This window comes from Oryza glaberrima, chromosome 5 (genome assembly GCF_000147395.1).
Source record: "Oryza glaberrima chromosome 5, OglaRS2, whole genome shotgun sequence".
Lineage (NCBI taxonomy): Eukaryota > Viridiplantae > Streptophyta > Magnoliopsida > Poales > Poaceae > Oryza > Oryza glaberrima.
The window spans coordinates 8,387,315-8,412,217 of NC_068330.1; the positions used below are offsets into that span (position 1 = coordinate 8,387,315).

Genomic DNA, 24,903 nt, shown 5'->3' on the forward strand with positions numbered 1-24,903 from the left:
GTTTTAATGTGCTCGAAGATAAATGCATCAAATATATAAGTAAGATCGAGAAATAGAGAGGAGGAAAAAAAAGATGAAGATAACTTTATAGCTAATCAGCTCTAATAATATTCTTATATGGGGTTAGCTCTACTATTAAACTTACTCTATGAGTTATATATTCACGTTATCACATAAATCCACAGCATTAATTGCATGCCTCGCTCATACTAAAATTAATAAAGATACTTAGCGATGTTAATAGTAGAGCCAAATGCTGGCTATATATATATCTTTTGTCATATCATTTATATAGCTAAGCCAATAATTTATTCGTATAATAGTTACATGCCTATGCTTAAGCTAGCTACGAATTGCTTATCCTATTCTCTCTCATTCAACTCGGCACAAACATGAGGCCGTAATTTGTTTAGTCTTACTTACACCACTTTATTGTAGTGGCAGCGTCCTAGGAAAACCGAGTCCAAGTACTTTGCCGATATCTAGTTTTGTGTCGTTGTACCGTCAAAAAGAGAATAGTGTTTGTGCTATTACATTCCCCACTAAATCCTATAGCATTGTTATACATGCTTACTAGATGATTCCCTATGCATTGTTGCGGGATGGCTGTGCATACTCTAATGACTTTGAAAATATGTATGCGTTAAAAATAATGAACAAAAAAAAGTGATGTTTAGTACCTAGAAATAAAACAATGTTTAATTTTTGATGACCTGAGCTATAAAAAGAATGAAAACACTATTTATAATATTTAGAATATGAATTGCTTATGGTAGTTTTACTTCTTTGTATTTTTAAATGGATGGTTAGGACAAAATCTTTTGATGCCTAGACGCTTTAATATTATGAGAACATCGTTAAATGTTGTTGGTGCCATCCTAATCACAATAATGTATTTTACCAATTCAAATTCAACCTGTAACAACAATATGATACATTCGTAATGAATATATTAACCTTTGTGGACCATGGTTATTCAAATGAATTGACACATGCATGAAAAGTTAACATATTAAAGTCATGAATAGAAATAAGTAAAGAGCTACATGTGCATTTCAAAAATGATCCAATGGTTAAGGGTCTAAAGGGTGATGTGTCTCAATGAATGTTGAGCGTTTGGTCCTAACTATAAAGGATATATAGATATGTAACAGTCCAATTTGGATTTTTATTTTATAGAAATGGTTTCATTTGCATTCATCTTAATTAATTGTGCATTTCATGTATTTGAAATATCTGAGTCCTAATTAACTAGAAGTAGAAAATTTGAATTCCAATTTTGAACCGTCACCTAATTATTATTTTTAGATAATTGAAGTGGTAACTCTACACTCAGAAGAAACTAGAGATGCACACATCCATTACATTTCAAAAATTGGAAAATAATGAAAAAAACTAAATCAATATGGGTAACAAAGATAATTAACATGTTGAAATTAGGGACAAGAACAAACTCATAAACCCCTCCATCCAAAAGTCTATGGCATTATCACCAAGACCAAAAAAAATTAACTCATATGTGTATAACAAAGACCAAAAGCTACATACATACATACATACATTCATACATATTAAGATGACTGTTTGGGTTCTGGTCAATAATTTAATTTAACAAAGCAAATTGAAAAGACAGTCTTATCATTTAAGTCTTGGATGCATGGAGACTACAAACATGCCCATCTCATTTGAAAAAAAACTAGAAAATAAAATATGTTTAAGACTTTTGGATGGAGGGAGTACTTACCATGTGATAAATTGCTTTCCCAAGGTCCAGAATTCATCATAGAGGGGCTGCCAATCACGTTAAGAGCAAGTTTAGTAGTAGAGCTAACTACTGAATTCTAATAACATGTATAATAATTAGCTATAAGCCAGGTTGTTTTTTTCTTCTATCTTTCTTTCACTTATGTAGTTAATGCATTTATCTTGGCTTAAATGTAAAGTTAGCTATTATATGATTATGAGAGTTAATAGTTTCTCTCTTTCCTCCACATAGTTAGCTTATAGTCTTGCTCTAGAGGTCTGTTCTTCATCTCAACACCTTCAGGAAAGGAACCAACGCTTGACTGTCGATGTTATCAGTCCAATCATTTAAGTAAGCCGCACCAAGATTTCATACAATAGAGAGGTTCAACTCTAAAATAACACTTTAACAAGGAATCGATAAATAAAGCTAGTCTCAAAAACCCAATCAAAGTCCCCGGAGTATAATTCTAATCCTAGTCATCGACCACTGAACCTCAAGCAAAACTTACACAGAAATTAATAAAGAAATCAGTTTTTGAGCACAATTTATTTCTAACTTAACTTACATTAGAAAAAAAACATAGTACAACCATTTTGTCACCGGTACATGCGCATCAGACTAAAATCACACTAGTGCAGCACCTAGACTAATTTATTTCTTAAATTACTTGGAACAATTTTTTTACAACAAATTTGCAAGTTTATAATAGTTAATCCATTTGTTTGTACCCACAAATATCACAAAATTAATAAATAATCCATCACCCATCCTTCATTTATCCGTTGAGCCTTTCAAACTGGTCCTCCATAATTATTGTTGAAAGGAGTCTTTTTCATTCTTGAGCAAGACGATATTATTTTTAACATGATATCATCCTTTGAACATGATAGTCAAGTTTGTCAACGGATGAATGGATGAATGGATGAGCCTTACGTTCCTTGAGCGACTTGTAACATCACTTCTTGGTCAAGTCGTCCTGCGCAGCTGCTGCTGATGCACGCAACAAGCACATCAAATAAGATTAAGAAAAAAACAAATTACGCCTTCTAATACTCCCTCGTCGTTTCATATAAACTGGGTTGTTTCACTTAAAACTAATGGATTTGCAGACGAAGATAGGTAAAAGGATATATATATATATATATATATATATATATATATATATATATATATATATATATATATATAAACTTATTTTAGGACAGATAATGAAGACTAAAAATAAATTTGTTTTATGAGGGAGGGAGTACCAGCTAGTACTATCAATCTTTATTCTCAACAATCACCCCCATGCATGTGTATATAACAGATGCTCGATTGCTCTCATCTTATTGGTTATTGGTGAGCACAAGATCGTCCGGCCATGTTCCAACTTGCCGGCAACTTAGTTCAATTAAAGTACTCACTCCGTCCCAAAATATAAGTATTTTTAAATATCGATACAGTCTTCGATATGCTACTTTGATCAACAATATCAATAAAAATATAATGTTTTAAATAAAAAGAGTTATATATTATGATACTTTTATTAATGATATGTCTAGTAACATCAATTTTACATGATTTTTCTCTTTTCTTTTTTTATTATTAATAGTCAAAGTCAAAAATTGTTGATTTGACACTATACTAAAACTGCTTATATTTTGAGACGGATGGAGCAGTAGTGATGACAATTAACAGTAAAAAAAAAATTCTGCCCAGCGCGTACAGCAAGTTGTACCAAAGATTGTAGTAATAAAGGTTATATATATGATGGCTGGGATCAACGTTGATGGGTTCTTAAACAAGGAGGGTTTCGTTGAACCACCCACATTGTTAAACAAACTCATACGCAACTCCTCCGTATTTTTAATTATAGTACTATCATATACTATATCCTAGCATAGGTCATTATCTCATTTTAAATCGATGTGATGGATGTCACATAAATGGTATAGCTAAGTCTAGAGCGAGACGTGCACTAAATCGATACCGAGGTTAACATAGTTAATGGTAGTATCATCTTCAGGGGACCCGAATGCTCCTTGCTGCTCCGCCCGCAGCGCTTGAGATGGGAACATTTTTTTTTTAAAACGGCCAAACAGGTTGTTTAACGTTATATTAATAGAAGGAGTTTTGAGTACATATCAAAAGTTGAAAGAAAAAAAAAACTGTACATTTTTGACCGTAAATATACTTGCATGCAATTTCACCTTACTCCTCATGGCAACAATATTGCAATGTGCTTTGCGTCGAGCTCCAACAACCCAACTCGTTCTTAATTCAATTAATTATTTGATGGGTTATCGCTTTCTTTTAAGAAAGCACAGCAGGGGAGGCCCCCGTTGTTATATAATACTTTGTTAAAGAGAAACAGTACAAGTCTAAAAAAGGAAAATTACAACAATCTAATCTGGCTCATGACTACATCTTTATCTCTCTCATTCAACCTAAACAACAAAAGGACGAGGTCACTCTTAAAAAGCTGTCTCCAAGAAGACAAAGAGGGATACTTATTATCAAATATAAAATCATTCGTTTGCTTCAAAATATTCCAGGCCCCAAACAAGAATTTTTTCCATAAAGCAATGGACATGGTATCTATTTCTACTTCCATCATGATGCCGTCCAGGGTCAAAGAAGGGGTGGGTCTAATGCCCGAACGCGCGCTAGCGTCGAACCTAGCGAATAGAAAACGACAAAAAGAAAAACGGAGCCGCGCAAAAAAAAAGTTTTCTAGTTTCTTGTTTTCCTTTCATGCGATGGTAAAAGATAAACTTTTCCTTTTTTATCGTTTTCTGTTGGGAGGTTTGATCATATTGGATTATACTTTTTTTTTGAAAAATATCTTAGTATTTTTATTTTTAATTTCTAGTAACTAAACTTTTTAATTATAGATATAATTTGTATATAAAGTTTTTATATACAAAGTCTCTATATAAAGTCTACATATATAAAATATATATATATATAATCTATATATAGATAAAGTTTATATATTCAAAGTCCATATATATAAAGTTTACATATATAAAGTCTTACTATATATAGAAAAGTTTCCCCGGAAATTGTTTGTATAGAAAATTTCCGTTAAGAAGATATAAAAAATCTATGTATAATGAAAAAAGAAATTTGAGAAATAAACTGAAGTGATGGAAAGAAACAAAAATACTTATAACGGAAGAATAACGTAAAAGATGCAACAGATTACAGAAGAGAATAACGTAAATGAAGGGAAAAAATGAAAACGGGAAGAAAATGACGTGTCCTCCTGTTTCGCGTGTCCCTTCCGACTGATTCGCCGGACACGAACGTTCGTGTATTACCCTTTTCGCAAAGAAGTGTCCCAAACAATACCCAAGGTATTCCAATAGATCATCGAGAAGGGACACCGGAAAAAGATGTGAATCAGATTTTCCAAAGATTGAGTAGTACATAATACACATTTCAAGTCACAGTTGGGGGTACAATGTTTACCCAACATATACTTTGGGTTTAATCTGTCCATTAAGAGAAGCCAACCAAATACTTTAGTTGTTGCTTATTTTCTCTGAAGATTCTCGAATTTCTTTTTTTCTAAGTTTCCCCCAAGTATATAACTAGCAAGAAAACTGATTTGAGCCCTTTGTGTTTTACTGCCTCTGGATTGCTTATTCCCTGTGTCCACCAGTCCAACAGATCTTTACTGATGCTCCACCTAGGGATGATGTGCCCTTGTCATAACCATTAAAGCATGCTAAACCAAATTTGCTTCAAGATTGGGTATTCGAACAATAAGTGGTAGATGGTTTCAATGTTTCGGAAGCATAACTGGCAGAAAATAGTTGTTTGGCCACCCCTTGATTTGCAACATGTCTGCTATCCTACCCGATTTTGTGTCTCAAGCCAACTGAAGATCTTGCATTTCGATGGGGCCCATGCATCCCAAGACAACTTTGCCAATAACGATGTTATCATTCCCTCGAATTAGAAATGATAGGCATACTTTGTGCCATATTCCCTATTTCCCGTCCATCTCCAAGTAATCGAGTCCTCCACTCCTTTTATCAGTTCCAGGTATTCAAGTGCTAGGACCTCCCAGAATTTCATGTAATCTGTAAGAAAGGGTGACAATGAGGTTGTGCCAGATGTCATTGATCCACCTTCTTGATGCAGGGCATCCTGTACCATGTGGTTTTTCCTCTTGGAGTTGCACTAGAGGTTCGGCGCTAGGCTTTTGAAGCTATGGCCGCCAATCTAGTTGGATTCCTAGAAGTTTGCTTTTGCCTATTACCAATAAAAACTCTAGTCGATATCGCGAACAATTACTTATCGAGTTCATCATAAGGTGTTTCAGTTTTGGCGCCCTCCATTCATACCAAAGCCATCTCAGCCGTAGGCTATAGCAATTTTTTCTAGGTTGGGTACTTCAAGACCGCCATAACAGATGGGGGAACATACCTTAGGCCAAATTTATCTTGTATTTTCCCCATGCATCTCATAATTACCAGCTCATAGGAATCATCTTCTTGCTTTGTCGATTTCTTGAAGGTATTTCTTTGGCGGCTTCAGTTGAGTGTAAAATCAAAGGTGTTTTTGATTATTATTCTGTGATGAACAATTGGCATTGAAGATTATTGGTTTTGATATTTGGAATTTATTTGCGAAGTGGTTTTGGAGATGATTGGATTTCATAGGTGATTTACAGGGTACTGCTGGGTGTGGTCCAGTCAGACCGGGCAGGTATTGCTGATCAGACCGGCGTGTATCGCGCGGTCAGACCGGCGCAGCCCACGGTCTGACCGGCCGACGCTGTGTCGGTTTCCGTTTCGGGTTGTTTGTTTGGATATCCATGATTGTTTCATGCTTATGGCTTCTAAATGGATACTATGCGCATGTAATACTGTTGTTTGCTACTAATGAGTCAAGTTGGGGATACGTTGGTCTTAGAATATGGTTTCTTTGTTTGTTCTATGTGTAGGTGACTCGAGATGCCGTGAGAGTATTTGCGGTGATTGACCGGGAGTCGGCTTGGGGATGAGACGACGTTCGTGGTGGTCAGAGATCATGCGGGATACTAAGGCTAGAGTTCACTGCACGTGGTTGGTGAAGATTCCATATGGCATACGATGGAGGTATTGTGTGCGTATGGGATACGGAGTCGAATTTGGAAGGAGTCCAAATTTGGTATGAGTGGTTATGTAAAGTTTGTTTCTTGTACGAGAAGGTTTCCTATGGGGATTAGGACTTCTAGTATGAGTTTGGTTCGTGGCTTTAGGCTGCCTACCTCATGTATAAATAGAGAGGGAGCGTGAGGCTTCCCTGTATCTTTTTTAGAGCAATTGAGTTGATAGTTGAGTTAGGGGTTCGAGTTTAGTCGAGATTTTTGTAAGGAGTGCTGTTGGTGCACTTTGTAAACACAGAGAGAATCAATAAAGTCGTCATCCACTTTAAGAGTTCTTCGATTTATGTTTCACCGGGTTTCGGCGGTCAGACCGGCGGCAAGCAGCGGTCAGACCGGCGGCGTAAGGGCGGTCAGACTAGTGTTGACGACAAGCGACCGGAGCTGATCTCGGCGGTCAAACCGGAGATACAATCTCGGTCAGACCGACGGCAACTAGGCGGTCTGACCGGCACATCTACTTCGGTCGGACCGCGATCTGTCGAATTTGAGGGTAACTTTTATTTCCGCTAAAAGTTTTGGTTTTTTGGTATACCAACCATTCACCCCTCTGATTAGCTTAATTGTTGTTTTTCGAGCCTACATTGAGATGGAACTTTGGAAGGTGGCGCATGCACTCTGATGGTGGCTTGGTCTTCGCCGGGTAATTAATTCCATGTTTCTTCGTACGTGCTATATGTGTTTTGGGTGTCCAAAACTATTTCAAGAGTTCTAATGTTTGTACGTTTTTCAAATTACGTTGTGTCATATAATGTGTTCCATTTCTTTCAATCAAAACGCATTGTCGATAAATTTTGCCACTCCATGCATGGATGGCAAGCCAATTTTCTTTTTCCAAGTTCATGTCATAGAGTAGTAAATTCTAAAACCAGGGACTTGTGGCCAGTTTTGATGGAATCCAAAGCGTAGCATGCTTAACATGCCGTAAGGTGATTTATACAACATTAATTAGTTGCTTCCAACACGCATGAAGAAAATATATTTTATCTCAAGTACAACTACCAAAAGCAACTTCGACAGACCACTAGTATTAATTAGGTCGGCTCTAGATAATTTGACCGGGTTAACTCAGAATTTACTGTATACACGGGAGAATCCTGCCATTAGCAGCCGCACAACATTTTTAATTCAATAGAGGTGCTGGTCTGCTGGATATGCCAAATAGGGCCTATACCGCCAGTATAAAATCTTGAAGGGTGGAAATATGGTAAATATAACAATGATGCACGCCGTACGGATATGCCAATTTAATAATTTAGTGCAGCTGTACGTTCTCTACTTGCAACTGATTATATATATATACACAACAGGTAACATAGTCCGCAAGGCATTTCAAAAACCTCTAGAGAGTCAAACATACGTGTCCAATTATCTAACACCCTCCATTCCAAAAATGTATAAGAATTCCACTCTTCTAGTTTGTCCTAAAATGTCTGATTTTTCTAAAAAGTCAAACAGTGGTTCACCTCTAAAGAAAAGTGTTTTAGCACTAAGACAAAAATGTTTCAAAATATTAAAATGGTGGGACTAAGTCCAGTCAAAGATTAAAATATTTCATTTTCACTGATGAAACATCAAGCTTTAATTGCTAAAACATTAACGGATGTTTAAGAACCGAAGACAAAAACATGAAACAACAGAAAAGTACCTAGTGCAGATTTTGACCCAACCATAAAACATCGAGATACGTTAGCTGAAACATCGAGAAATCACAAACTTTACCAGTTTAGATATGGCTTCTTTCTCCTATTCGATGACCACCGGCTCCTTTAATCTCAGCTGCAGATCCATGCCAAGACGTTGCAGGACCCTTCTACTCCACAGCAGCGGATAGCCGTTGCTCCCCCAAAGGCTTTGTCACATTGTCATTGTCGGTTCTGTCCCTCAACTACGCCCGTCCATTGTCTTTCTCTAGCTCTCTAGCCTTGATGAACTACAACCCATGGCCGTGGCCTGACACATTCTTGGTGGAGTATCGAGAGAGAGGGGGGTTGATCACAACAGTGAGGTGGAAGAGTCAGAGAGAGAGAGAGAGGAGGGAAGAGTGGATAAGGATGCGGAACAGACGGATGAGAGCAATGTCCGATATTTTTTTTAGTCATTGGTTGCGCAAGCCCGAGTGTTTTACAATTTATGATTATTCTAAAACTACCAGATTTTTACTGGGTTTTTTTCCTACTTATTAACTTTTGTACTAGTTTTTTCCTCTAATTACTACCACCTTGTGTATTATGATTATTTTCCATTTGCTACATCCTTTTTTTTAAAAAAAAAGCATAGCATGCCCTTTGTTTGGTAGCATGACACCTGACTGATTTCAGGGGACCACACAATCTAGCTATTTTTAGGGTAAATTTCACAAACTATTAGATACTTCGACCAAAATATCACAAACTACATATCTAACGTCTTGTACCACGAAACTAGAGATTTAGTTCGAAATTTCTCACAAGACTACAAAATTTTGATAGAGTGTAAAAAAAGATTAATAAGTAGAAAATTTATCATAAAACTATAGGTTAATGCTAATTTATCCTAAAACTACAACGTTTATAGCTCCAACATAATATTTGCACGAGCTAGTTAAACTCTAGAATCTGCATCTTTGTGATAACTTCAATGTTAAATCTGTAGTTTTTTGTGATAACTTTAATATAAAATATGTAGTATTGTGATACTTGGCATTAAATATGTAGTTTTGTGATAATTTTACCACTAAACCCTTATCCTTAGTTTTATGATACATCGTCGTAGACATGTAGTATTGAATGGCTGGAGCATCCATCACTACTCTTACCTAGCCCAGGAATGATGGCTACAAGGGTTAACCCCAAGGATGGTATGGTTGGAGGGACACGCCCTTATAAGTTGGTTCCACCCTTACTAAACTAGCAATGTGGTATTAAACATGCATATACATCTCTTATGAGCCAAACATGCTAAATCCTAGTTGGACCATGATGTCACTCTTACCACACCCCCCCCCCCCTCCGGTCAAAGGACCCAATTCCTCGTTGGTCCAACCTATCTACATAGTCACACAGGCATATAGTCAAATATCTAGGATCAGCCTCTTAACGCTCATAGCTCTCATGGACCACACATGTTAAATCTTAATTGAACCAGGATGTCACATATAAGGTCAGCTCCAACTCTTAAATTTAACTCCAGTAGTTGGGTCTGTAGTAAAGTTGTGGAGCTGTCTAAACTCAGCTCCACCTCTCTAGTTCATTCGGTTCACCTAGCTCCCCTCCTATTTTAGGTGGAGCTAAAACTGTTTGGCTGAGCTCTAGCTCGAGAAAAGGTGGAGTTGTAGTTGGAGCTGTGCAAACAGGCGCATAGGCATAGTCTTCATGTTTCTAACGCAAATATTTGAGAAGTTATTCATAGATAAAATTTGACATTAGTGTTATTCAATACAACAATTATTTCAACCTCTCCTTAGTCTTGACATTTTATTTGTCTTTTTTTTCATGAAATAAACGTGAATATACAGTTTGGCTTACACGTATATAGTTTGGCGTCGCTTGGTTTGCAAAATTAAAATTTATTGGCCACAACTACTGCTCCAACGACTTCAAATCTATTTAACAATCCCAACAATTTTGCCTCGCCAGCAGTCCAGTCTCCAGTCCAGCAAAGAGAGCGAGACCAGAAAAGAGACAAACGCGTGGAGACACATCGATAGCGATGCGGCCTAGCATGGCCGGTGTCTTCACCCATCTCGCGTGGCCGCTGCTTGTGCTTGTGCTGTGCTCATGGCGGATTATCGCAGCTGCTCAGGCTCAGCCGCGAACTGATCCAGTCGAAGGTGAGTACGTGATCATCATCAGGCAGTAATTGTTACTTCAACTGTTCAAGCGTCTTACTAGTTAGCTTCTTTGGTTAATATTGAGTTCGCTAACCCCGCGCGTGATTGCAGCGGCGGCGTTGAACACGATCCTGGGGAGATGGGGCAAGACGGCGTCGCCGGAGTGGAACATCAGCGGCGAGCTCTGCAGCAGCGTCGCCTCCGACCTGTCCAACTGGGACGACTACCCAAATCTCAACCCGTTCATCAAGTGCGACTGCAAGTACAACAACGGGACCCTCTGCCACATCAACAAACTGTAAGTACATACACCCCCACCTCCATCATCTCCTGTTTTCATAGATAAGCTGTATGCACACCAGGTGCTCGACGCATTGCCTTGCCTGCCTAAAAGAATCCATGGCACAGTCGACTGAAAGCTTGTGCGATATGATAAATCTGACAAGTGATGGTGTTTGGATTACTATTTGCATAGTGGTTTGTTTGGGGTGGGTGGTAAGGGGAGGCGGGTATGGCTGTTGACCAGAGCAGAGGCGAGCTGAGCGAAGTTGAGTCGCCGGCGGCGGCGGCGTAGGAGCTTAGGTGGTGTGGAGAGTGGAGACTTTTGGGTAGGATGCTGCGTGCGGATATTTTCTTCTGAATTTGGTGCCGCGGCATGTGGGCCACATGGGGTTGCGCCGTTGCCACATGTAGGACTATATATGCTGTTTACCTAACACAACAAGTAAGCATGTGGTGAAAGTTTCCATTGAAATGGCTATATGACAGTTTCTAAAACAAATTTATGTCAGCAAATGTTTAGTACCACCTACTACTAGATTTCAGTTTTGCACGTATAGTCGTATAGATCTGTCTGCCTTTGCCTTGGTACACCTTTCGAACAGTTTTGCCAAACAATAAAAAAACTAAAAGCTAAGAAACCTTCTAAAGACCAAGAGCTTTTTTTTAGAAAGAGGAACCAATTTTGCCTCCAAAAATTTCATTTGTGAAGGCAAGTATAAGGTGGCAAAAAATGCATATATGGAATCGTTCACATGGCGCAAATCAACGCGAATGGTTCTCTTAATTTCCTCTCTAATGCTATATGCGATGATGCATTTTCTATTTCCCATATTGATGTGTGTCGGTGAAGTGGGAACCAGGTTCCCACTACCGGTTGCGGCTCGGTGCACCTAACAACATGTTATCTGGTGGGATGATCCATGTCGCTATTAATCAGCTCGGGTCTATTTCAATGGCCGTGGGATAGGACATGGTCTTGGGGCCTGCCATGGAGATATTCATATGACAACAGGTTAGTATTGGCCGAGCTCGGGGCAGGAGCTCGGGCACAGCTGCCACTTGCCCCCGGGCTTGTCTCTTGTAGGCTACTCGGGCCAACAACAGCGCATTAACTGTGACAGGTTGCATCTTGCTGATTGCTGCCATCGAAAAAGTGTACCGAAGGTAATAGATAGCGTATAGCGGGTCGGTACTGGATTGGTGCCTATGTAGCGGATCGCGGATAGCAGACGCTAAGTTTCAATAGCGGCATTTAATCATCGCACATATTTGAATGTATATATAATGAATAGTGACTTTATAAAAATTAACAAATCAACTGAGAAACAAATTAGTGATAGATTAATACATGTATAACCTATGAGGATAAGTAGAGATTTAGTAGCACTTGAAGAGTTGATGTTGTGTTCCAACTCGTTAGATGTTACGACTCACAAGAATACAATGTTTTGGGAGACAAAACAATTAATAAACTCGTTACTTGTTACGGGTTAGTGGTCATATAAAATAGGCTCACACTACAGCAGTCCACAAAATTGAATTGCAGCCGCTGTAGCAGTCCGCTAAGTGAAAATAGTGGGTGCTAAGTTCCAAGATGCTATATCTAGTATACGTCGTACCGGTAGTGGTAGGGTCCGCTATCGCTATAGTGGCAGCTAAAAACGCTATTTATTATCTTGAGTGTACCTTACATTAAAAGCAATATGACATATATCTACCCGACGTGTAACTGAGGCCACGGGACGACGCTTGAATGGCCGCCATGCTTTCATCATCCCTACGGGGGAGGGTGTGGGCTGTCAGATGGTATGGTGGACCATCGTGCTGCCTTGCTTGGCCCATAGCCTCTCTACATGTTCTACCACCTAGGGCTGATAGCCTGATAGGCAGACGCCATAGGCTTCAGCAGCTCCCCAAGCTTTTACTGCAAGCCTTGCATGCGCAGATAGGATGCACGGTTGGAGAAGAAGGCCTCCTTCCCATTTGGCCCTAGGGAGGCACACCAGGATCAGACGACTGGGTCCATGCATCAGCAAGTGACAACATATCTCATAACTAACCCCTGTGTATTGATGCCCATTTGTAAGAGTCTGGCCATTGTGGTATTCCCCCATCAACTATAAGAGGAGAGTTAAGGCCATCGAGAAAAAGGATCGACCCCAAAAACTAGTTCAGGAAAAATCCACACTCTTGTAGCAGATCCATTCAACCATAATACAGAACAAAACATCACAAGAGTAGGGTATAATCGCCATTGTCTCATTTACCATCGTAGCAAACTCTTGGTCTTGCACTCCCGTCCCCTGGGCCGAACTCACAAAGAAGGGTCCATTGATTCCCGGTACAGGAGCCCATTCTTCGACAGCATGTTTTCCCTTTCTAGCTATTATCGTCTTCCTTTCCATACCTAGCACTAACCAGCATGAACTCAGAAGTGATATGATATCAGAAATCCAGATAATTTCAACTTACTCATTCACTTTCAAATCAATTTTCTGAAATTTTCAACTCATCACCCTAGTCTTTCTTCCGAAGACCTTATATATGTTTGATATCATAAACTTTCATCTGAAAACAAACTCAAAAAATTCATACTCAAAACATTGAATGTTGTATATGCTCTCATACAAAAAGAGGTGTAACACATTGCTGTCAACAAGATTTTTATTTCAAGGAAACTCTTGGTTTATATTTTAATAGTAATATACACTAAAATTATAAATAATACTCCACGACGCTTTTCATGTCCAATGTTTACATTAGAAAAGCAAGGGTTGCAAAAGAATAACCAAATTATTAGCATCGTGTATAACTAAAGAGGGTAAGGCCACTAGCGCACCTAATTAACTAGTTTAATCCAAAGAGAAAGAAGCTAGGAATATTTCTGGAATATTATCATGTTAAAAGTAATCCTTAAAATCTGAAAAATTGGTGAGGTTGCCAACCAACAAAGTCCATAAATGCGAGACTATAGACCAGGATCGGTTCATATGAATTTGAGGAACTTCTAAGGATTTTAGACATTATTTGGAAGCTAATAGAAGCCTAAGCAATAAATTCAACTCAACATAAGATATCCATCTTTTGTTGTAGTATAATTTATGTATACTAAATTATTTTTTACTTAGAAAATTCACATAAACCTTGAGCTTAAAGATTTTAGATATTACTTTACTAGTTAACCAATCCAATACGAGAGTGGATGCTAAAACAATCCAATATAAGTGTCCATTCTTTGACTTCCCTAGATCTTCCACTAGTACAACTTCCCATAAAGTTATGGAGGCAAGGAGTTATAGAAGTATTCATATATGATTAAGTATGCTTTGTTATTAAAACTAGACCAGTGCTCAAACCAGTGGCTCCAATGGTTCAACATGTTGACTAGTTTAGCCACTGGTCAACTATCAACCGCCAATTTAAAAATAATAATAATGCAAATTTCTTGAATGTTTGGTTACAAAAAGCATAAGTAAATTTATTCAGTGCTTTAGATAAGAAAATTGTTGGGATAATAAACACCCATAAAGCTTGTACTTTGATACCCCTATAACTAGTAAAAATTATTGGGATCCTACAACCATCAAGTTTGAAGTGGATAATTCACTGAATATAAGGTTTTGAGCACAAAGAAATTTGTAGAGCCTTCAAGTATTCCCCGGCTTTAGGTGAGACATTGACCATCCGTAGTTTTAGGTGGCTCCGTGAATACTATTCGACTGGTTTCTAATGGTTTGTATCATTGTATGTATGAATCTTCCCACCTGGTTATGCCATCCAGATCTTCATTATTCAATTATTCATCTATTTACTAAAGACAAGAAAACATATAAATAATTGTCTTTCCATATCTGTCTTGGGGCCTGTCTAGGGGGAGCTTTTGGCAGCTGCAGCTTCTTCCAGAATCAGAAGCTCCCCTAAACGGTCCTGTTTTTCATCTAGATTCTGAGAAACTGTAGTTGTAGAATCAAGAAAATAAACTAGAAGCCAGAAGTTGGAAAAGCTTTTCCAGATTCTCAGAAGTTGGCTATCAACCAGCTGCTTCTCAGAATCAGGATGTTTTCTCCACATAGATAGCGGTAGCAGAGATACCTTTTCCCCTTCCAATCAGGATGTTTTCTCCACAATTACTAGCCAATATTTATCTCATATGTTTTCCACATTTATAGTTAGATATTATTCCTAGACCGACAGCCATACCAGTCCATCCTAAATTTGCTACATGCTGGGAGTTTCGTCTTCTTGGGGGAAAACCAAACTGTTTGAGTTAAAAATTGAAATATCCCAGGCACAATTCAAAAGCTAAAAATGTATTCCTTTTACTTATCAGTAATACTTGTTTATTTATGCAGGAGGGTGACTAAGTTGGATGTTGTTGGTCCAATACCTTCAGAGCTGCAGAATCTCACCTATCTAGAGGACCTGTATGATACCTAAATCTTGTCATCTTAATCATTATAGTGAAGTGTTAGCTGTATATCAATGTTTCGCAGAATATATCATTTCAGTCACATGTTTTGAATGCTCAACTGCCTATTTCCTTGTGAAAACCAGCGAATAGTAGTCAGTTGTGCAACATTCTTGTTCTGGCTAATTGACCTGATGTTTCTGGTGTTGTTTCAGGAACCTGGGTTATAATTACTTGACTGGTGCCATGCCATCATTCATGGGAAAATTCACTTCCATGAAATATTTGTAGGAGTTATATATTAATTTATATATTCAAGTGCCATCCATTGGTGTTTTGTCTTGACTACTTTTCATCATTCAAAGGGCCTTGCCTTTCAATCCACTGTCTGGACCACTTCCGAAGGAACTTGGCAACCTGACCAATCTTTTGTCACTGTAAGAAATTGTATCAATCTTTAACTATATATTAGGAACAGCCTGAACTATTATATTACATGACTTCTCATAAAAAAGTTAGAAAGAACTAATAACTCTTCAATAGTAGGCATCTCAGTGTGACTTCCCTTTTCCTGTGGTGTTTCATATGTTGGAATAAAATTGAGCTAAAAAAGGCTTGAGAAAATTCTGATGATGAATATTGCATCTCAAATCAAGAAAAACTATTCCTCTGATATTTTGTTGAAGGGAATAATTTATAACTCTAGTGATTTTTTTTTATTCAGGGGCATCAGCTATTGTAATTTTTCTGGGGAACTTCCTGATGAACTTGGCAATATGACTAGTCTTAAGCAATTGTAAGATCCAGCGTTTCTGATTTCCCAATGCTACTTCTTAAAAGAACTATTATTGAACATGATAATTTCTGCAATGGTTCAATAACAGGTACATTGATGGTTCCGGATTCAGCGGTCCATTCCCTTCGACATTCTCTAAACTTAAGAACCTAAACATCTTGTACAGTCAATCGAGAGCCTGACCTGGTATATATGTCCATTATTTTTTTATGTGCTAAATATCAAAATACTTTGGTGTGCCTGCAGGAGGGCATCAGACAATGAATTCACAGGGAAAATACCAGATTATTTTGGGCGCATGACTAATTTGGTGGATGTGTAAGATTAATTATATTAACCTGTTGACACTACACTTGGTATATCTTGAGACAGATGGAAATTACGTTCTTCCATTTGAACCTGGCAATAGCATTTTTCATATTTTAGTCCTCACTTAACAGAAATGCATGCATCTTTCACATTTTCCGGCATGGCTTACCTTTTTCTTATACTAAAATGGACCTGCAATGTCCCTACATTTTCTCTGAAAGTATAAACTTGTAGGGCTTTCCAAGGAAATTCTTTTGAAGGACCAATTCCCGCAGGTTTCTCTAATCTGACGAAATTAACAAACTTGTAAGTAGATTTGTTTTTTTGGCATCTTTGGTCCTTTGATGGCTGAGAAGTTCAAGATTGATAACTGGTTTGTGAAATACAATTGAGCAGACGGATTGGTGATATTGTAAATGGAATCTCTTCATTGGGATTTATCAGTAATATGACATCTCTGAGCAACCTGTATGTGATGCCTTTTGCTATAGGGCATTAGACCTTACAATATTGTCAAAGTTGCAAGTAACCTAGATTGTTGTTACAGAATATTAAGGAACTGCAAATTATCCGGCAATCTTGAAGCAATAGATTTTTCTAAGTTTGCAACATTAACCTTACTGTAAGTTTTCATTACTTGCCATGGTGCCAGTTATAATGCTTTTGGTCATTGACTGGAATTGCGAAGCATCTGTTCAAGTACCTTTTTCTCCTGTGGCACAGGGACTTGAGTTTTAACAGTATCACAGGACAAGTTCCTCAGTCCATCCTGAATCTGGGAATGCTTGAATTCCTGTAAGAAATTCTTTTTTACATTAATTCAATTTATACAAACACCTGTTAAGATGATGTCCATGTTTCCTGAATCTGGGAATTCTTGAATTCCAGTAAGAGTGTTCTTTCTTTACAGCAATCCCATTTATAGAACACTTGTTAGGTGATGTGCATGTTTCATTATCTTGTATATTCAGGTTTCTTGGGAACAATAGCCTTACAGGAAATTTGCCAGATGTTATAAGCCCCTCATTGAAAACAATGTAAGTTAGAAACAACCACCATAGAAGTATAGCATATTTTTTTAATAATGCAATGGTGTATTCATTTCATATGTAATAACTCTAGTCTGTTTGCAGAGATTTTTCCTATAATCAGCTCACTGGAAGCTTTCCTTCTTGGGATAGTCAGAACAATTTGCAATTGTAAGTGTAAAATTCTGAAATCGTCTTACCAAGGAAAAAGAGGTATTCTAACATTTTCTCTTGTGCAAGGAATTTGGTGGCGAACAACTTTGTTCTTGATAGGACTACCAACAGGTACTTATGGCATTTTGTTAAACTTTTGCAAGAGATTAGTTGTAACAAACTCTTTCTCACGACGTGCACAGTCATGTACCTTCTGGATTAAACTGCCTACAGCAAGACACCCCTTGTTTTCGTGGATCTCCAGAATGTATAGCTTTTACTCTTCACTAACCGCAGCATTCAATAGGACATCAGAAATTTCAATAGTGCTCATTGTTATTGCATCGCTTAATTGTAGATTATTCCTTTGCTGTTGACTGTGGAAGTAATAGCTCGACGAGAGGCTCAGATAATACTATTTATGAAGCAGATCCTATGAACCTTGGGGCTGGATCATATTTTGTTACTGGTGAAAAAAGATGGGGTATCAGTAATGTAGGAAAATTTGACCAGGCCACAAATGGAATGGACATAATATATAGCTCCGACCATTTTCAGAATACAGTTGATTCAAAATTATTCGAAACTGCAAGAATGTCAGCATCATCGCTGAGATACTATGGTCTTGGACTTGAGAATGGAAATTATACCGTTCTGCTTCAATTTGCAGAATTCGCATTTCCAGATTCTCAAGGTTGGCAAAGCTTAGGAAAGAGGGTTTTCGACATATATGTCCAGGTAAAAATGGATTGCATTTAAATTAATTTGTTTACTGATTTACTGAATCTTTATATTCTTTGTCTAAAAGAATTATTGGCATTTGCATAGGGTGCTCTAAAAGAAAAGGATTTCAATATAAAGAAGACGGTAGGTGGAAAATCTTTTACCGTAGTTAATAGGAATTACACAGCAACTGTATCAAAAAACTTCCTTGAAATTCATCTCTTTTGGGCCGGCAAGGGCACTTGTTGCGTACCTACTCAAGGTTACTATGGCCCAATGATATCAGCATTAAGCGTCACTCCTAGTAAGAACGATTATTAAGTAATTTCTTGAACTTTCATTGGCTTCCAATAAGTAAAACAATTATTTTCAGATTTTACTCCTACTGTGCGAAATGGTATACCCAAAAGGGGAAATAGAGCAGGTGTAATTGCCGGAGTACTGATTGGTTCATTAGTTCTTGGATTAGCAACCTTCTTTGGAATATTTATTGTGGTAAAGAAGCGAAGAGCAATGGCACAGCAGAAAGAAGGTATCATTTTATTAGTCAGTATTTCAGACAGTAAATTTATGAAATGATTTATTCTTTCTCGTCTGTCTGGAAAAATTGCAGAATTGTACAACCTGGTTGGACGGCCTGATGTTTTTAGTAACGTTGAACTCAAGCTAGCTACTGACAATTTCAGTTCCAAAAACATTCTTGGGGAAGGTGGATATGGGCCAGTGTACAAGGTTGTGTCTGATTCCTGCAATTAATCTTGTGAAACTGCAACTGACTATTTATCTGATTTGATATTTAAGTGTAGCATTTGGGCAACGTTTTGGCCATGCTCAAAATATACATGTAACTTTTTAGGAGTGTTTGCCTATGGCAGGGTAAGCTACCTGATGGGAGAGTAATAGCTGTGAAACAACTTTCTCAATCATCTCATCAGGGGAAAAGTCAATTTATAACCGAGGTTACAACAATTTCTTCTGTGCAACACAAGAATCTTGTGAAATTGCATGGCTTCTGCATTGACAACAATGCACCCTTGCTAGTTTATGAGTACCTTGAAAATGGAAGCCTAGATCGAGCACTCTTCAGTAAGTACACTTCTGCAAATTGCTAGCACAAGTAAAATCGTGTTTCCTTGTATGTACTAATAAAATTAAAATCGTGTTTCCTTGAATGTACTAATAAAATAATTATCTGCATTTTGTCATCATTTTTATTCTTGAGGCTTTATCGAGATTTTTTTAATGTACAGGAGACAACAACTTAAACCTAGACTGGGCAATGCGCTTTGAGATTATTTTAGGCATTGCAAGGGGCATAACTTATCTTCACGAGGAGTCGAATGTGCGCATCGTGCATAGGGACATAAAAGCCAGCAATGTCCTACTTGATACGGATCTCACCCCAAAAATCTCTGATTTTGGACTCGCCAAACTCTATGATGAGAAGCAGACTCATGTGAGCACAAGAATTGCAGGCACATTGTAAGTACAATTTACCATTTTCTCTTCTTATGGATGGAATCTCAAAATTAAAGCTGCTCTTAAACTTGTTTGACCTTTTTCAAGTGGCTATCTAGCTCCGGAGTATGCAATGAGAGGTCGTTTGACAGAAAAGGTAGATATTTTTGCATTCGGGGTGGTCATGTTGGAGACTGTTGCTGGTCGATCGAATACCAACAACTCCCTCATGGAAAGTGAGATATATCTCTTTGAGTGGGTAAGATGATAAAAACTCTTTCCATCCACACCAGTACACTAGTGTGCATTATCTTCTGCTTACTGAACCTATGTTCATTTATAGGCCTGGGACCTGTATGAAAAAGAGCAACCTCTCGGAATCATTGACCCAAGTCTTATGGAATATGATAAGGATGAAGCTCTCAGAGTCATACGGGTTGCACTCCTCTGCACACAGGGCTCGCCGCACCAGCGACCACCAATGTCGAAGGTCGTGGCAATGCTCACCGGAGAAGTTGAAGTAGCTGAGGTTGTCACGAAGCCGAGTTACATCACGGAGTGGCAGCTAAGGGATGGGAATAGAAGCTATGTCACCACCAGCTACTCAGGATCTACTACCCATGAGTTCAACAGTAAGGATGAGATTAAGCCTTTCACCTAGTCGCCAATGATCACAGGACCTAGTCTTGCGGAAAGGGGAAAGTAAAGTTGAATTACTCTAGGTGAAGTGATAATATTGGACACTGTCTCGTTAATACAATACGCTGATTTAAAGTCATATTTACAGGTTGATGAACATTTTGTAAAATCATAGTGATCACTAAGTTGTGATATTGACACAAGTTTATAATACTTTTGATTTATAATGATTTTAAGTTGTTGCACCAACTTGAGTTAAGTTAGAAAGAACATGTGCTCGGAATATGGTTTTGTGGTGTCCGTGTGCATGTGTTGCTTGAGGTGGGACTGTCAAGGTGGTTAGATCCAAATAATCAACTATGCCATGCAGGATGCTCAAGCTAGAGAATGGTGCACATAAGTCGAGGTTTGCTTGCGGCATACATGGGAAGTGACAAGGGTTAGGGGTCATACTGGGTGATCTGAAGTTATGGGTATATAAAACATTTGATGGCGGTACACCAATTGAGCAAGACACCCTTGTTGAGTGAAAATTATAGTTTGACTTTTGCTCTTTCATCTAGAGTTCAGTTCATGAAATTATAGCGGAGTGCTTTCAACACACTTTAAACATTTTGATATAATAAAAATCATATGCATGTAAAGATAAGTGTGGTAATGCCACTCTCTTTTACATTATTCTAGTTTTATAGGCTTCATATTTTAGGCCGACATTGTTGGATTTGATTTTTGAAAACCGTACTAGAACAACTAGAAAAGAGTTCCCTTTTTGCCCTTTTCTTTGGGATGAATTTTTAATCTATGTTTTCTTTCTTCCACTGTCATTCACCTAGCTTGGTTTACCGTGTGTTCTGATCCTACACGTTTCATGCTAGCTTCTTGTGCATGCTCCACCACTGCGCGCACATCCGTCACTGCCTACAAGGCTGGCCGCCAACCCTCTCCTCCCTCTTACCATATAAAAAATTTATTGTCATCTACCTTATGTCTCTCACTTAGTCATCCCTCTCTCTCACTCGTTCATAGTGGCGAATGCGGCGCACACGAAGGTAGGTCAGTGGTGTGGCATACGTCGACGACAGCCTCAGGAGCTGTCGCTCTCTCACGGATCTAGCGGTGGCGACGAAGTGGTGGGGGTCCACAACTAGGAAAAAAAAGGTCTTTCCTGGAAGTCAAAATATGCTTTTCCTGACGGCTAGGCTAACCGCCAGTGTCTAAAGGCCAGTGAAAATCTAAGGTTTTCACAAGCGGAACTTCAACCACTAGCGATAATTGTTTTCCCTAGAGGTTGTGTAAAACCGGCTGAAGTATACCGGCCGCCAGAGATAATCGATTTTAGGGCAAAAAAACCCATGAAGCTGCCCTCTAGCCGCTAGCAAAAATGAATATGCCCACATGATGCTTCCCTGCATTCCCAAATCCACATCCCCAAATTTCAATTCCCAAATCCACAACAAGCACAAATTCCACAAAAATGTTACATTCACATCACAACACAAATTCTACAAATTCCACATCACAAATCGAGACACAAAAATTTGACATCACAAAGATTAAGAGGTGAGGATGAATTCGTTGCTCCTGAGGGAGGGCGAGAGTCCCTCATCTCATTTGCTAGCTTTTTGGTGGGAAAGGCCTCTTGCGATTCTACAATTAGTATCAGAGCCTGGCTACTTCAATATTTTTGGCCCAAGTGACACTAGAGTGTGAAGGCCTAATGCACCGTGAATGCTTTTAGGACCTGTATATATACTTAAGGGACCATTGGTGTATGGTGAATGGGTGGTGAATAGCTAAGCGACACCAATCTGTGAAGCAGGAGATTGCTGAGTAGTCACATATTGGTTATGGAAGGGCAATAGAGCAAATATATAAGTGAGGGATCCCTCGCCTCATTGGCTAGCTTTTGGGTTGGGAAATATCCGTTGCGATCTTATAAAATCCTAATTACAACCCTACAAGCTTTGGATTTGACATGGATAACATGATGGTATATTGAGGAATAGAGAGATAAGAGGATGGGAATACCATATATGAGGCGGGACAGATGAGGAAGAAGTCATTAAGGGCATTTGTCCACTTCTCTCTTACTAGCTAAAGGCCCATGCGCTGAAACAGATATATAAGAGATAAAAGCAAAAACAAAAATTATAATTTTATAGCATAATTGGTGGCTTAGCAGATGTTGGAGGTAGCGGCGGTGGTCACTATTCCTTTTGAGTTCCAATGCCCTCACCCTTCCATTGGTAGCAATTCTAGGGCCATCCACGTGTGGGGACCTTATGGCCCCACATGCCAGTTCGTGATACTAGAGGCAGACTCGAGCACCAGCACTTGCATTATTTAAAATATTATAGGTAGTCAGCAAAATATAATATTTTAATGCCATGGGTGCCCACCGCTACTGGCAAATAAACACAAATTGGGAGTGTCTTCTAGCAAAATCAACTGTTTACACCTTTTAGCAAAGACCATAACATTTAGATGTGCTCTAGCAAACTTTGTCGAGAGAAATTGTACCCAAGGCAGAGCATGCATAACTTATTTAAATTCCTCATTGGAAAGTAATCATTTTGCGTGAAGATTTATGGTCCCCCAAGACAATGTTGGTATTTGTTACGGTCATAGATAAATTTGCAAGCGCAAGGATACTGATGTAGCACTTCACCTCAGGGTATGCAAAGGGTATCGAATCATAGGGAATGTGTGTGTATAATCTAAGAAACATGATTCATTCAAAGACAACAACTAAATGATACGCTTAGGATAGAGTATTTCCATGGGTTAATAATCTTAATTAAGTTAATATAAAACTCAATCAGTTGCTTCGAACACCAGCTCTTCCCTGATTTGCCAGTTGATTTCGGCATGTAACTCTATGATGTACCTGAATAGGGAGGATAATGAAGGGACAAGGTTATCACCACCTGTCGCCTACCTCTGCCTTTCGTGGAGCACACAACACATGAAGGCAACCTCTAAGCTAGACAATACGTCTATCTTTTCAATTACTACTCTAGTCTCGGCCAAGAACTTCATTCTTTATCCAGTGTATTAGTACTAGAGCACTCAGTATAAATACTATGAACCCACAATGATGAGAATATATCTTAATATTAAATAAGAAAAGTAAATATTAAAGGAAATCACAAATACTTACTTATATCGAACAATCATTCACCGAGGTACAAGATCAGAGAGAGCGCCTACATCTCCGGCACTCCTCCGGAACTTCGCGAGGAGAGAACTCTGACATTTGGGGCACTCCTTCTGGAGCTTGCCCTCACTCTCTTGCTATATTCTAACTCTACTACACAGTAGCCAAAATATAAAAGTGAGTTGTACTTCACTTTGTTATGTGTCTTGAGGGTGAGATGAACACATCCTTTTATAAGGCAGTTATGACAATTGTGGAGGTCAGTTTTGTGAGCCCCCGATTTTACACACCGGAAACCCCATGTGTTTTACAATACCATTCCCTAGATCAGTCGATGGTACACACATGGCACAGTTGAATATCTCAAGCTAACATCATTATACGGGTCGAATTGTACATTAATAATACAAGGGTATCCCAAATAGGACCCAAATAGACCCAACATGGTCAGGTACATTACAAAATACCAACAGAAGTAGATGAGATAGCGGAAGCGAAGTAGCGGCGGTCCAACGTACTCCACAGGCATCGACTGTATAACTGGACATTTGATTTTGGCTCTGTACTCGGACTTGTTTGGGTGGAACATTAGGATTGGATTTGATTCGGTCGCCTAGTCGCCTAAGAACGCGACTTAGGATTTCTTTGCGACCGCTTGAATGAAAAGACGATGATATCGACGAACTTTAGATATCGACGGATTTTAGAAACGACGCTTGGCATAAGAATCCATGCGACATGGTAAGGTTTCAACAGTAGGGACAATATAGACGATAGGTTTAGGAGCGGCATATGGCATACAAAACCATTCGACGCGGTAGGGTTTCAAAGGTAGAGACGATATCGTCGACGTTTGGATCGATGCACGATTCTAGAGTTTTCAAGGGTAGAGATGGAATCAAGGATATACGGGTCGACGCACGACCATTAAATCCATCGAACGATTTTTGGGTTCTCAAGCGAATGGCCGAACTTGTGGATTTCGAGTAGAAGGAATAGGGGAGAAAGGAATCCAGGGAGAGCCGAGTCGAATAGACGGGATAGCTCAGGTTCAACTCTAGTGTTCAATCGGTCTGAGGAAGAAAATGATGTTATGACAAACAAAAGGGTTTCGGGGCTTTGATTAGCTTCACCGAAACGCTTGACAAATCAGTCAGAGAGGAAAGAGGGCAAGGAAGGATGTCGATTGGAGAACATCCTTTTGGTGGATCGATTTAATCGCGGTATTCCAACGATTCAAAGAAACGACGGG

At 38.7% G+C, this 24,903-nt stretch overlaps 1 pseudogene; it reads left to right on the plus strand.

Moving 5' to 3' along the window:
- Window positions 1–10,497: 10,497 nt before the first annotated feature.
- On the plus strand, window positions 10,498–20,724 carry LOC127772821 (probable LRR receptor-like serine/threonine-protein kinase At1g56140; annotated as a pseudogene).
- The last annotated feature ends 4,179 nt before the right edge of the window (window positions 20,725–24,903 follow it).